This window comes from Haliotis asinina, chromosome 13, assembly GCF_037392515.1.
Source record: "Haliotis asinina isolate JCU_RB_2024 chromosome 13, JCU_Hal_asi_v2, whole genome shotgun sequence".
Classification (NCBI taxonomy): domain Eukaryota; kingdom Metazoa; phylum Mollusca; class Gastropoda; order Lepetellida; family Haliotidae; genus Haliotis; species Haliotis asinina.
Window position 1 is genome coordinate 23105785 of NC_090292.1, and position 14975 is coordinate 23120759.

The following is a 14975-nucleotide window of genomic DNA, read 5'->3' on the forward strand; positions in this document are numbered from 1 at the left end:
ATATGCATCACAATGTATGAAACAGTTCCATTTACCCTAAAGGTTCAATAACAGTTACTAAATGATAGTTAATGTTGGCAAAATTACCCTTAACTGCTTTTGCATTGAAATATTCAACTCTAATGATGGCTTTCTTAGATGGTCAACCTACGTCCGTGAGTAGAAACAACATACTGTTTTTACATAATGCAGATATTGTATCAATCAACCTCTTGTATCAATCAACCAAGCAATCAATCCTTCACGGCTCGGAAATCTTACATTTGAAAGTTGCGAAAGTCCAACGACGTGTCCAGTTTCTTCCTTGAATTGATCCGAATCCATTGCTGATAGATGACAAGTCAGAGTCTCAATACTGTATCGACAACAGTTACAGCCATACTGTGCACACTTGTGTTGGCATAGTTTGTTGCCAGTGTTCGTGAAGCTTACAGAGTCGACAAGCTGCAGTTGGTCTATTGACACTATCAATATCAAGCAGACTGTTAGGTGCTGGAGTGTGAGCCACATCTTAAAATACATGGCAATGGGTGTGCATGAGATTCACGACAGACTGCATTGTATGTTCAGCATCGGGAGGCACATTCGACCACACCTAACATAAAGAAAGCTATAAATGAGCATAGAGTATATTGCCACCCAAACCCCACTGATCTGAGTTATCTTTTGTGATAAAATCTTTCTCAGAAACCAAAATGAACCATATTGCCTCCAAAGTTCGATAAGTCTTCTCTCACCTTTAGCAGGCATGTTATCAAGGGTATTTTAAATGGATTAATGAAACAGTAACGACCGACAGTAATTGTAACAGTATCCAGCTGATGCTATTACACAGAGTTCTAAATGTCAGAGTGAGTGAGCGAGTCAATATTTAACGTCACATCGGCAATATCTCAGCCATATCGTGACGAGAACATTCAACAATGCTGTTAAGAAAAATCTTCATTTTTTTAATTACCATTAAAATATTTAGGAGATTTATCGGAGTCAGTCAATGTTGATATGATATTATTGCATGTTTTGAGACTGCATCACCATTTGCACTTTCTTACAACCACAGTATTTGGAATGTAGTCGCTTTTGAAAGATGATTGGTGTATGGCATGTAATTTGGGTGTATACGATTTTCATTTTTTTAAAAAAAACAACAACTAGAAATAAACACTAACAAACGTGTGATGCAAGATGGGTGTCAAAATTAATGTTCTAAGTGATTCCTCGACCTTCTTGAAAAATCATCCAAACTAGTGAGTGAGTGAGTTAATATTTAACGTCACATCGGCAATGTTGCAGCCATATCGTGACAAGAACGAGTAATTATGAAAATAGAAATGAATTAATAGCACATAAATTGGAAAACCCTGTCAACGAAGGACAGTAAAACTGACTAGAATATCACAGAGTAGAAAGTAAAACTAGTGAATAGACCTAAAACAATATATCTATAGAGGACAGTACTATATAAAAATGAGCTATAGGTTGCCAACAACTGAAGGTAGATCACCATACCAAGGACCATGGGGACTTACAGTACATTTGCTTCCTGCATGGACCCTAGTTGGATTTACATCATACCTTCAGCTGTTAACAATTTAGACAAATCTAGCCATAAAGTAAAAAACACACTTATTCTACGATTACAAAGCTGGAAAACTTAAATTTACTTCAAATGTTTTTGGACTTATGTACCTTCTCAGGAGGACAATTATTTCACGGTACTTCAACCCTCTTTGAGGGTACAGCCACTAACGATTTGAGTTACTAATTTTAGTCTTCCAATTTTAAAATATGTATCTGTTTACAGTTCAATTAACAAATCTAATTCCTTTTAAAATGCAATGTTTAAATAAGGGCTAATATTGCTAAAACGATCCTTCACAGTTCGTGAATTAAAATACTGATCCCTTGTGATGGAATACTCAACACAGTCAAGCAAGATGTGCTTGACTGTGATTCTTTCATCACAAGGGATGCACAACGGAGGATCCTCGCCTTTCAAAAGGTATTCATGAGTATATCTCGTATGACAACACGACATCGCCGCATAATGACCTCCTCAAATCTGGACTGACAACCCAAGTGGGTATAACCAATATAAGGTTTTATTGCATGTAATTTATTTACACCCACTTGGGCGTCCCACCTCTTTTGCATCAGATCTCGGATATACAATCTAATTGTAGCTATATAATCAGAGTATGGGATAAGAAGTGGAGTCACGGATTGTTTGAGTGCTGCCTTGGCAGCAAGATCGGCCATTGTGTTGCAAGAAATGCCTACATGGCTTGGTAACCAACAGAGGACGATGTCGCATTGGCCAGTAGCAAGATTATGATACAATTCAATAATTTCAATTAAAAGTGGACGTTTGCAAGAAATGTGTTTCATAGCCTGAAGGCAAGAAAGAGAGTCTGAATAGACTATAAATTGTATACGTTTAGGGTGTGTTTGAATATATCTAAGAGCCGTTAGTATGGCGTTAGCTTCAGCTGTAAAAATAGAACTGTTATCTGGTAGTCTAGAAGATATTGTTCTGGATCCAATGACAGTGGCACAAGCCACTGCACCACCACCCTTGGAACCATCTGTAAATAAAGGTTTGTAATTGCCATATTTAGTTTTTAATTGATGATATTCTTGTTTGTATTGTAATTCATTAGTTTCTGATTTTATATATGAAGTTAATGTTAGGTCAACTTGTAGCCTAACCAAATGCCAATGAGGAGAAGAAAGAAGACGCGGGGAGCTATGTTTTCCAGCTAAATGCCGGTTGAAGAAAGAAAGGGTTTAATTCTGTGCCCTAGAGGTGGATTAAGAGACGACTGTTTGTTATATAAATGCTCATAAAGAGGGTTAAAGACACAATTAAATGTCGGGTTAGATTTGTTAGAGTATAGTTTCGTAGCATATTGTAAAGATAATTTTATATGTCGCTGAGTGAGAGATGGCTCATCTGCCTCGACATAGAGACTGTCAATGGGAGAAGTTCGAAAAGATCCAAGACAGAATCTTAGACGTTGATGATGGATAGAATCTAATATTTTCAGGTTGCTTTTACAGGCTCCACCATGTACAACGGAACCGTAGTCAAGTTTGGAGCGAATGAGTGATCTGTATACGTGAAGTAGGGAAGTTTGATCGCCTCCCCATTTTGAGTTGGAAACAACTTTTAACGAGTCGAGTGGCTTCAAACATTTAACCTTGAGGGATTGAATATGCGGCAAGAACGTCAAGTGGGAGTCAAATATAAGACCCAGAAACTTGGCCTCCTTTAGAACTTTAATAGGTGAGGCGTTTAGATACAGTTCAGGGTCCTTGTGTGGTTTGTATTTACGGCAGAAGTTAGTTTTAGACTTAGAACATTTAAAGCCGTTTTCCAAACACCATTTATTTATCTTGTGTAGACACAACTGCATTTGCCGTTCAATAGTATGCATGTTTTTACCCCGACATGAAATGTTAAAATCATCCACAAAAAGTGATCCATCAATTGAATCATTTAAAACCTTGGGGAAACTGTTTATCTTGATACTAAAACGTGTTACAGACAAAATGCTGCCTTGTGGAACACCCTGATCCTGATTATCATGATCAGACAGGGTTGAACCCACTCGAACTTGAAACTGCCTGTCTTGTAAAAATTGTGATATAAAAGGGGGCAAACGACCCCTTAAACCGAAGTCATGTAAGTCCTTTAAAATGCCATGCTTCCAGGTTGTATCGTATGCTTTCTCGAGATCAAAGAAGATCGATACTGCATGTTGTTTATTTACCAGAGCATTTTTGACTAAGGATTCTAATCGTACCAGATGATCAATGGTACTACGATTTTCCCTGAAACCAGACTGAATATTTGTTATAAGACTATTGTTAATCTATACAAGATACCATGTTAATCTATTGTTTACCATTCGTTCCATGGTTTTACAGACACAACTTGTTAAGGAGACTGGTCTGTAGTTAGACGGATTAGTATGATCCCGGCCAGGCTTCGGAATAGGCACTACAATTGCATTACGCCATGAAGGTGGGAAATTACCTGAAGTCCATATTTGATCAAAAATTTCTTAAAGGATTTCTAAACACGATTCAGCCAAATGCTCTTGGAGCTGATTATGTATGTTTTCAGCTCTTATTGCTGTATCATGAGCTTGGTCAAGGGCAGTATGGAGCTCATGTAACGAAAATAATTCGTTATAGTCTTCACCATTGTCCAAGTTGAAATTGATGTTTTTCTTCTCCTGTTGTTTCTGGTACTTATGAAATTCAAGGATATATTTTGATGAAGATGAATGCTTGGCTTAAGTTACACCAAGTTTATTTGCAGTGTCAGTTGTACTAGTTAATATATTATCACCGTCCTACAGATGGTGGACAGTAGATTTGAAACATATTCCACACCTTTGAGATTGGTGTACGTGAATTTATTTTGGAAACATAATTTCGCCAAGACTGACGCTTATTTTGCTTAAAGGTACGCCTAGCCTTGGCATTAGTAATTTTTACTTTGTCGAGGTTATGGACAGTAGGATGTTTTCGAAAATATTTTTCAGTCATTCCTGCATTTTCTGGCCTGTTTACAGTCATTATTAAACCATGGTTTACGAATATGGGGAATTGCAGAGGACGTAGGAATTGCTTTATCAGCAATGTCATTTAGTGTATCCGAAAACGACTGGATATGATCTTGACTGTTTCTAAAAAGATCGTGCTTCAAGTGTTCAACACATAGAGTCTGATATAATGACCAGTCAGCCCTGGCAAAGTTCCTTCTTGATACAGGTGAATCATCACGGATTATGACCGTTGAGGTCCCCCATAATAACACATGGCTTTGGAAGCTGATCATAGAGATTCTGAAGATCCGATCGTCGAATAGAAGACGAAGGAGGGATATATAAGCTGCACAGGGTTAATGCAATGTGGAGAGTTAAACGAACGACAACAGTCTGAAGATTTGTGTTAAGTGGGACACGGGTGTGAATAATACCCTGTCGCACTAAAATAGAAGTGCCTCCAGTAGCTTTATCCCCAGGAGGGGAAAAGGAATGGTAATCGCTGTACCGACGTAAGTTAAAGGTATCAGTATGTTTGAGGTATGCCTCCTGGAGACGTAATGTTGACGGCTGATGATCTTGTAAGTAATTGTATTTCATTGAAGTTATTCTTCAGTCCCCTGCAATTCCACTGGAGCAAATTGTAGCATGTCATGAAACCGTTTAAGGAGGTTCAACTGGAGATCGAGAACGGGAGGACGTCCTATTCCCGGTGCCTGGGAGTGAGGAATTATGCATTAAAATGACGAAGGTCAAATGTATCTGTTTGCTTTAAATATGTCTCTTGGAGACATATCGCTGAAGGTGTGAAATCTTGGACTAATAGCTGTAATTCATGTAAATTAGTCCTCAATCTTCTGCAGTTCCACTGTACAATATTATTGGAATAAACTATCTTTTAGGGGGATTTATTGGGGATCTACCCCGCACTCTTTTGGAGGGCGACAAGCTATGTGCCCTAGAATGGACGTTTTCAGAAACGTCCATGTCTTCAAGAGACCCATATTTATTGTACAACTGAATTTTATTTTGTGACCCTTTAGGAGCTCTGCCACTTTGTTGTTTTGAAGCATCAGGCTTAGGCTTAGGTTTGCCTTTAGCAGTTGTCGATTGAGACTCAGTGCGTGACTGTGAAGATAATTTATGATCAGAAGAAGACTTTGATGTTCCAGGAAGTGATTCCTCAGTCTGTGATGACATAGCTGGGTATAAAGGTTGTGGAGAGTCACAATTGACCCAAGTCAAGGTAGTTTGGCAGCTTGTAGATGATTTTGTTATTTTAGGGCTGCGCACAGACGATGTGTTTGCTACTGTAGCATAACTTTCTGTAAGGTCAGATCGCTTCACCAGTTTCTTTGCTTCCGAAAAAGAGATGTTTTGGGTAAACTTTATTCTGTTTATTTCCATTTGCTCTTTCCAGATTGGACACTGTTTCGAAGAAGAAGAATGCTCGCCTGATCAGTTGGTGCATTTTTTAAAATCACTGTCACAATCTTCCGTTGTGTGTCTTCTCACCACAGTGAGCACACACAACAGACAATGTGCAGGTATTTACACCGTGTCCATATTTCTGGCATTTAAAACATCTGAGTGGGTTGGATATGTACGTCTCAACTTGGATATTGCAGTAACCTGCCTTCACTGATTTGGGAGCATTTGGCGATGAAAAAGAAAACAGATAAGTATTCGTTTGGAATGTTTCATTGTTTTTTCGGGTTGAAAAACGCTTCACATACAGCACACCTTGATCTTTCATTTCACATGCTATATCAAGTTCGGTCATGTCAGCAAGCAATCGATCCCGATCTCTGATGATACCTTTACTCGTGTTCAAGGTCTTGTGAGCAGAGACCGTGACCGGAATACCCACAAAAGATTCAATACTCATCAAGTTGGTTGCTTGTTGTTTCTTGCTGCACTCAATTAGTAAGGCACCCGAACGTAAGCGTCTAATGTTCTTAACATCTCCTGCAATACCTTGAATACCCTTTGACACTGCGAAAGGGTTCAACTTCAATGGTGTCTTTTCCGGAGTCTCAATAACGAGGAAACGTGGCCAATACTCAATCGATAGAGACGGTCTATGATCAGCATCAACAGGATCAATTTCAAGTGGACGTTTAGGTTTTTTCGTTGGTATTTCATAAGCCATGATTGGTGTCATATGGTTCATCATCCGAGCTCCCCACCCACCACGGAGTATCACAAGGACAGTGCTAAAGCAAGCGGGCCTCCACCTTGCAGCACCAAGGATACCCGGATGATATACTCCAGTAGAAGAATTATAAGAAATTAATCTACCAGATTGGCCCATGAGCCATCGCCTTCTGGCATAAGACTCTAGGCAAAGTTCATATTATCATAATTTACAATCAAACAAGTTACAAATCACCAGTATTGCCAAAGCCGAAATTTAAAACAATTCCAAATCAAATTTGTGCAATGGCAGATAGACAGTCCATGCACAGGGCTTGGCATGACCAGCCGATTGGTTGAATCGGGCCCATTCAACCACCCGTCTAGGTGAAGTAAGGGCCAAAGTGGTGTGTTGGGCAAATGAAACGCAGTTAAAAAGCCCAAATGCCCTCAACCACCAGGATCCCGTCCTCCACCGACACGGGACGCAACCCACGGCAAACAGGTTGCCCAATTTAGTCGCCTCTTACGACAAGCAATGGGGTGCTGTGGACACATTCTGTCCCGGGTCCACACGGGAGAAGAGCACTTAGCGTTATCCAGCACCCACCACGAGGAGGTGGCTCTTCATGGGCGCCTCGTACACTCAGAAATCTCATGAGTTCCAATGCAACGGAAGCATCTTGTGGTACCAGTGCAAAATCTGCCTACATGGCCAAACCGTTGACACTTATAAGAACGGAGTGGATTCGGGATGTAGGTCTCCTCTCCAATGTTAAAGTAACCAGCTTTTATTGATGTGGGAATTTTTGATAATGAAAAGGTGAAAAGATATGTGTAAGTGTTCACATTTCCAGCTTCTGTTTTTCTAGTAAAGTGCTTTACAGCAGTTACACCTTGAGATGTCAGTTCATTTGCTATGTCCTCCTCTGTTATGTCCGACAGACAGCGAGCACGATCTCTCACTATGCCTTTGCAAGAATTGAGTGACATGCGCAGAAACAACAACTTTTAAGTTAACAAAATGCTCAATACTCAACAGATTAACAGATTGTTGTCGCCGATCACATTCTACGAGGAGTGAACTAGAACGAAGACGGGTGACGTTTTTCACGTCCCCACAGATACTTTGGATTCCCCTAGAAATTGCAAAGGGATTTAGTTTTAGGGGATTTCCATCAGCAGATGTGATAACTATGAACCTTGGCCAAGACGTTGGAAATTGTGAAGAGACATCAGATGAAAGAGAATCAAAATGCTTACGTTTGTTAGTTTTCACCGAACCAGAGTGTGTAGGTAAAGCCATGTTGTAAGAATAAGGTTCAGCATCCCTGCTCCCCACCCGCCATCGAGTGTCAACTAGGACGGTGCTGTAGTCGAAGCCAGCCTACGGCACCAGGGTTACAGGAATGCCATACTTCAGAAATACGGACATGAAAAGTTGTTGTAAATAACAGGAGCAATGTCAGGTTGGTCCGGCCCGTGGCATTTCCCGTAGAAACTCAGTAATCAGCGGTCCATATCACCAGAGTGGCCCATGAGCTAGATTATAGAACATAATTTGAAACAATATCAAAGAAAACACACAATACAATAAGTGCATATGAATGTTGTCCATGCACAGGGCATGACGTGACCTGCCGATTGGTAGAATCGAGCCGATTCTACCACCCGTCTAGGTGAAGTAAGGGTCGAAGTGGTGTGTTGAACAACGGAAACACGGTTGCAGGCTCCCATTGCCCTCAACCACCAGACTACCTTCTTCCACCGACACGGGACGCAACCCACGGCAAACAGGTTGCCCCATTCGGTCGCTCCTTGCAACCAGCAATGGGGTGCTATGGACCTAGTTGACCCGGGTCCACACGGGGTTTGAACGGCTCTTGGCGTAACCCAGCACCCACCACGAGGAGGTGGCCGTTCACGGGTGCCTCGTCAAAATTAAAATGGGACCTCATGCACGTTTATGGGGCTACTGCGTTGTGAACGTGCATATCATGCGTTGTGTTTAGGGGTGGTAATAGAGGGAGTTGGTGGTGCGTTAATACGATGTCTGACCTTGAAACGTTCGTTAACGTTTACACTCCCTATCCAAATTGAAAGTTCATTATCCCCTACTTTGTTAGGTTATATTAGAAGTCTTTTCTCCATGGAGAGACATGAGCCTCTGAGTGTGAGTGAAGAACAAACTGGATAGATAACAGCCTCTTTTATTCTTGAGTGCGACGTTTCTCCACATCCTCTTGTACCGTAGCTGTACTGTTGCTATCGAGACGTCGCACTCACGTATAAAACAGTTGTTTTTCATTGTATTTCCCAACTTCTAAAATGCCAACTCAGACGTTATTATCGATTGCTGATCATAATGGGTGTTGGCCAAGATGAGCGTATTCTTCCCGACAGATGTCGGTCGAGCCTGACCACTCGATCCCGTTAGTCGCCTCTAACGACAAGAGTAGATTGCTGGATACGAATTCTTAACGTGGTCGTCTTGGGTCCAATCTTACTGCGCACATTACAGACGCACAACCGCGTCAAGACACTGCATGAATACCTCCGAAGGCATACCTCATATCACACCACGTCCATTATGTGATAATGAATAATGCATGCGTTATGTCATGCAATTTTATTTTCAAAAGCAGAATGCCCTCCGAGGCCTGGAAAAAAGATACCCTTTATTAACGCAGATGTTACATGCAACATATAGCGAAATTTAGACTCGTGATCATGTTACACACACACACATACACACACACACACACAATGACTTGACAGTATTAACGAAAACATAATGAATGTGTGCAATTATGAAGGTGTGCAGACGTGAATTATTCTTGCAAGTGAATGTCGTAAACAAATGAAGGTTTTTTGATACGAAGTTCTATGAAGCATCACACAAGCCCATACACAAACGCACTCTCACACAGTCACCGACACGCACCCTTTTTGCAGCGGCAGATGTTACACCCTCTCTTGTTCTGTACATATCCATAGGGACATCGTTTACGACACAGCTGCTTACGACAACGCGGAGGCTGGCACTTGCAGGTTGGACATCCATCCCTTTCTTCCCGAAAGTATTTACACCCTCGAGCACAACGTACGCGGGGGCACGGTGATTCTGCCTTGCATTCACACGTCTGACAGCGTTTATTATCTTGTATCCATTTCCACACGGTCTACACCTGAACACAGGACAGGCAGGAGGGGGATTACACTCACAGGTTTGACATCCATCTTTTTCTTTCCGTCCGTATTTGCATGCATTTTCACGCCGTATGGAAGGACAGTCTTGGTTATCCTTGCATTCACAGGACTGACAGCCGTCTATTATCTTGTATCCATTTCCACATCTCATGCACTTTAGTAATAGACAAACTGGCGGATGATTGCATTCGCAAGTCTGACATCCATCTTTTTCTTTCCGTCCGTATTTGCATGCATTTTCACACCGTATGGAAGGACATTGTTGGTTTTCCTTGCATTCACAGGACTGACAGCCGTCTATTTTTTTGTATCCATTTTCACATGGTATGCACTTTACTAATAGAAAAACTGGCGGAGGATTGCATTCGCAAGTCTGACATCCATCTTTTTCTTTCCGTCCGTATTTGCATGCATGTTCACACCGTATGGAAGGACATTGTTGGTTTTCCTTGCATTCACAGGACTGACAGCCGTCTATTTTTTTGTATCCATTTTCACACGGTATGCACTTTACTAATGGAAAAACTGGCGGAGGATTGCATTCGCAAGTCTGACATCCATCTTTTTCTTTCCGTCCGTATTTGCATGCATTTTCACACCGTATGGAAGGACATTGTTGGTTTTCCTTGCATTCACAGGACTGACAGCCGTCTATTATTTTGTATCCATTTTCACACGGTATGCACTTTAGTAATGGAAAAACTGGCGGAGGATTGCATTCGCAAGTCTGACATCCATCTTTTTCTTTCCGTCCGTATTTGCATGCATGTTCACACCGCATGGAAGGACAGTCTTGGTTTTCCTTGCATTCACAGGACTGACAGCCGTCTATTATCTTGTATCCATTTTCACACGGTATGCACTTTAGTAATGGAAAAACTGGCGGAGGATTGCATTCGCAAGTCTGACATCCATCTGTTTCTTTCCGTCCATATTTACATGGTGGAGCGCATCGTACTGAAGGGCAGATGGGTCGAGGTTTGCACTCACACGACCGGCATCCATCTTTAATCTTGTATCCATACTCACATGGTCGACACTTCTACAAAGGGCAACCAGGGTTGCATTCACATGTAGGACAACCGTCAACCATCTTCTGACAGAATTCACAAGGTAGACATTTCAGCTGAGGGCAAATGGTTATAGGTGTCGATCTACATCTGCAGGTAGGGCAGCCATTACTGTCCTTTGCTTCACCGAACTGACAGGACAGAGGGAGCGGACACCGCGGAAGGATACATCGCTGAGACACGCATGTGCAGACAGTACACCCGCCTACCTGCTTGCAATCCAGTTTCGAATGTACCGCGCATTGTGGTAACGGTGAACACGAAGTGGATGATCGTGTTGGTACTACAGAGAGGGAAAAAAGTAAACACACAACGGCAGTCATTTTATGGATGGGGACAGGATCTATAAATTCAAGTTATCGAGGTTCACTATAATGCATTTATTCAGCTATCAAATCTGTAGTTTCCTGTTCCTTATGTTCAGAATCGTACCCGGTCCAAATTGCAACGGCCATTTGTCCCTAAAAGTGGCCCTAAAATGTACTCATCATCTCAACTGACAAAAATCCGATGTGAACATAATACTAAACTATCGTTCTAAAGAACCCAAAATGGTAGCTAAGCATATTTCTTTATGACTGTATAAATACACCAGAACTGTTCGTTTTAGACTCAGTTTTACACCGCACTCAGCAATGTACCAGCTATATGGCGGCGGTCTGTAAATAATCGAGTCTGGACCAGACAATCCAGTGATCAACAGCATGAGCATCGATCTGCGCAATTGCAACCGATAACATGTCACAACCAAGTCAGCAAGCCTGACCACCCCATCCCGTTAGTCGCCTCTTACGACAAGAATAGTCTGTTATGACAATCATGGGTTGCTGAAGGCCCATTCTACCCCGGGACCTTCACGGGACCCACCACCGAGTCTAACAAAACCTAGTAGAAGGTCACGTCAGGTATCCTTTGAGCGACCAATGATTGACAAAAATCCGCATACAACACAATTATTTGACCTGCAGTATATACACTTTGGGGTTTCTATTGACATGGTTACCATTAGCTAATATTTCCGCAACATGACATCCATATTGCCAAAAACTCCATTTTCAGCGACTGTTTACTCACCGTTGTCATGGATGTACGTACGCCGTGTGCATCACCCGGAAGCGAGCATACGCTAAATAGCATTCGGAATCGTTCGGGTACGAATCTTTTCGAGATTAAAAGTTCAAAAGGTATGTGCGAATGTCCACTTTTGGGATTTGGTAAGCTGTGTTCCGATTGGCCAATCTCAAGGGTTACCTGACGCGTCCTCCCATGAGGATTTGTTAGACTCAGTAGTGGAGTGTAACGAAAAGTATTGAGGATAAGTTTACTTAGACTGCCATTAAAGGGGTTTGTCAGGGTAACGAACGAACGCTTTAACCACCGGACTACCCCGACCGTTCCTCTACTCGGCTGTAAATTAAAACAGTTAAGAAAACATGCTTACATGGGCAGCTGATGCATCTGCATGGACAACATTCTGTGTCACTTCCACATTGACATATCTCCGAACACAGTCTGCACGGCTCGGAAGTAGCTAAAGAAAGAGACATAGGACAGGTCAACGCCAGAATTCAAGATTCAACTGTATATGTGTCATGGTTTGCCTGGAGAGTCTAAAACTAGCTTGATTTCCTTATATATTTAATGCATTTACCTGACAGGTCATTTCGATAGTAATAAATGTGAATTTATAATACACCTTTTCCATGACCTATCCCACCGGGTACCCATTTTCTGCTAGTTGAACAGAGGCAATTTTGAACATGCATCAGGAGTGCTTTTTATGGTTAAAACTTCCAAACCATGAGGACAACAGTTTTTATGATGTGGACATACTCTGACATATCACACTTTATATTATTAGAATAAAAGGTCGAGTCTGGTTCAAACCAACCTGTAGCTGACGTTATGAACAATTATCTATGGAATTGGGATACGATGACGTGTCAAAGCTCCTAACCCCTTGATATAGGTGTTCGTCTCCCGATTCTCGGTCTGTGAAATACAGAAGCACAATGTGAACCAAATTCGGAATCGAATCACCTTAAGCGGATCCCTGCATGAAATAGTTTGTTGTATATAGTATGTTATGCTGCACGCGGTGGCAACTTCTGAACAACATGTCTGAACAATATGTAATTACGGCGATTGACTGATTATCTGTTTACGAAGGAGTGTAACCTCTGTTCCCAGGACGCCTCGATAATCACAAAGTAATCTTAAACGGATTAATCCATTCGGAAAATGCAGAAAATGATTAAGGTAACGATATAGTCCATTGTGTTTCGAGCGCATTCTCTCTGTATTCGCTCTAACAACGTTATGTTACTTTCGGAGCCAGCCAACAGTACACAGGCAACCAGGACGATCAGGATACCCATGGCCTTGTGCTCTCAGCTCACAGTTGTAGAGAGTTAAACATCAGTAAACAGGTACTGTTTGTTAGGGGTACAAAGCAAACAAACGCCGAGTCGGTCGGTTTACAGATCCGATGTTGTCGTATTTTTTGGGTGGGTGTGTTATTAGTAGTTGCGTCCTTACCAGCTAAAGGGTGGTGCGGTGTGAACAGTTTTGAAGCATTTAAAGCTGAGTTTATTATTTCTTAAATGAAAGAATAAAGAGCTTTTGAGATATTTGTTTGCATACATTGTCTCTTCTATGATTTTGTTTAGATGTGTACGTCGCCATGTGCACAGAGAAACATTTGACTGAGTCGTGTTGCACTGGTATGGACCTAAACATGTTGACTTGACTCCTTAACTACAATATGCTAGACAAAAATGTAAATGTATGTATGTTTTATGCTTTGTAAATTTTGGATACATGTAAATTTTGAAATTAAGAATACGGATCTATTTATTCATTAGCCATCTGATGAGATATCACTCATACAAATACCAATATCCCTAAATTACCTGTCCACTATATATGTTCCCTTGATATTGCTTAATGCCGCAATATTCCGCTGTGTAAATGATCAGATCAGACAATCCAGTGATCAACACGATAAACATACATCAAAACATTTTGGATGCCATGGCAGTCATGTCAGAGAGCCTGACCACCTGATCCCTTTCACGACAAGCATGGGTTGCTGAAGACCAGTTCTAACCCGGATCTTCACGGGCATCACTCATTGTTCCCAAATGGGAACACGTACTCCCTGCACTTGACAACAGATCTGTTTTCATCCCTGCTGCTATCTCCAATCGCCGGTTGTGTCTCATGTGTTGTGGACCTACCCTGTGTTGTAACTACTGTGGGTTATAAAAATGCAAACGCAATTTTCGAAAAATAAAAATAAAAAAGTAAGCTTACATGTCATTCAGTGTTCATGTTTATGCCTTCTATTTATAAACTTAACAAAAAGCCAGAGTTGCGCTTCTTTTGCTGTTCAGCTTATTTAACAGTAGTCTAAACACGCTTAAAACGAACACGCCCCGGGCGGCGTGTTGAATATGTCAGCATGTATGGTCCCTTTGAGTTTAATATAACCGTAGTATGCTGTTCCTTCGTGACGACCTTTGTGGATCCAGAAACTGATGTTGAAAGAGAGTTCTTTACTGTGCCAGGGTTGCATTATATATTATCTTACCTCACCCATGAATGTCGCTCTCTGATTGGCTAAGCGCTATTCTATTATTTTCAATGTACACCGCTGGGAACTCTTCTGGTGCTTCAAGGTAGTACTTCTTTGTCTCGAATAAGATTGAATCACGCATGAAGCACGGAAATTACCGATGTGTTGCGATTGAAAATCGATGCAAGGGAAATAACTCTAAATCTGTTTAACTTGTGTCGTCTGCAAAATGGCGATTCGCCTCGCATTCAACAGAAGTGCTTCAAACAGTTCAAAATTAAAATTTAGGTGTTCGGTAAAATACATACGTTGTTCACTGGTCCCTCGGGGGCCATGGGCTCATGTACCCTTGAAGTTTGTCTAACATAAACAAACCTCGAGGGTACATGAGCCCATGGCCCTCTCACAACCAGTGAACAACTTATA

At 41.5% G+C, this 14975-nt stretch overlaps 1 pseudogene; it reads right to left on the reverse strand.

Annotated features, from left to right (window-relative positions):
• Positions 1-9622: 9622 nt before the first annotated feature.
• Positions 9623-13350, reverse strand: LOC137259433 (cysteine-rich motor neuron 1 protein-like; annotated as a pseudogene).
• Between the last annotated feature and the right edge of the window lie 1625 nt (positions 13351-14975).